The sequence below is a fragment of the Galeopterus variegatus genome, unplaced genomic scaffold, assembly GCF_000696425.1.
Source record: "Galeopterus variegatus unplaced genomic scaffold, G_variegatus-3.0.2 Scaffold794, whole genome shotgun sequence".
NCBI lineage: Eukaryota > Metazoa > Chordata > Mammalia > Dermoptera > Cynocephalidae > Galeopterus > Galeopterus variegatus.
The window spans coordinates 377,873-379,139 of NW_007726905.1; positions in this window are offsets into that span (position 1 = coordinate 377,873).

Below are 1,267 nucleotides of genomic sequence, written 5' to 3' on the forward strand. Positions count from 1 at the left end.
CAGCCTCAGATGGATGCCTAGCATGACCTAGCCTGGGGTTCTAGGTACTTCCTGGAATCTGTTGGAAGGAAAAGGTAGAGCTATTGGGGCCTCACTTTCCTCCCCTGGGAATAGTGGAATGATAATGTCTGCACTGTGACCACGTGAGGGGAAATGCACAGGGCTGTGAAGCTCTTTCAGCAGCAGGATTATCAATGTCTGTGGTAGGCATGAATATATAGATAGTGATGTCAATGTATAAAATAGGGTAGGCCCTCCTGGCTTTGAGGTGCCTGACGCCTGCCTCAAATGCCCTGGCTGCTGTCTCCCCCTCCTTCCTGTCTCATCTTCCTTCACGTCCTTGAAGAAAGCCTTTTCCCTCCACCCACACTAGGCTCAGGCCCCCGCTCTGTGCTCCTGCTGCCCGCTGCCCCCCATCACCCCACATCTCACAGGGGACTGTCATAACCTGTCTACCTGCCTGTCTTTGCACTGGATTGAGCTCTAGGAAGGGAGGAGCTTGGTCTCATTCACCCAGCTCTAGACTGGTTGGCTGCGAGTAACAGAAACCAATTAAAGCTACTTAATCAAAAAGGAGAATTTGCTGGATGGCCATGGATGTGGTTTAGGAGGAGCCAAAACGATGCATCTGGCCTGAGGAAGGGCGGGTACCAGAAACGGCCACCCTCCAGACTTGCCTTCGTCTCTCCCCTCTGCTTCTTTCTCCTTTCTCTGCAGGACTGTAGGATGGACATTTTTGATGAGTCCCTAAAATGATAGGTATACCATTAGCAAAGTGGGAAATGAACAGCCCACTGTGCACAATTTAAAAGTAAGTGGACAACACTACTTGGATAACCTTAAAGACTTCACCCTTAAGAGAGCTTTAAAAGAGGTGCGACTGGGGCCCCAAGCGTGGAGCAGGGGAAAGCTGAACCCAGCTGCAACTAGGCAAGCTGCTGCCACCGACCCGGGACCCCACCGGGGCCCTGATGCGTGGAGCTGGGGGAAGCCAAACTGAGTTGCAACCAGGTAAAGAGCACACCGAAAAACATTGTCACATGGGTAGTCCTCCATAGCCACCAAAATTGCCATGGCTGCCACAAAAGTGGCTAGTCTCTATAGCAGCAGTCACAGCCACCGTGCAGATGGCACGTCAGACTCTCACCTTCATCGACACAAGGAGAGGCACCAGGGAGCCCCCCCCACCAAAAAGTGAAGTGGTCCTTTCCCTGCACAAAGCACCCTCCAGAGTAATAGAAGAAGCATCTGCTTTATGATAATAGGG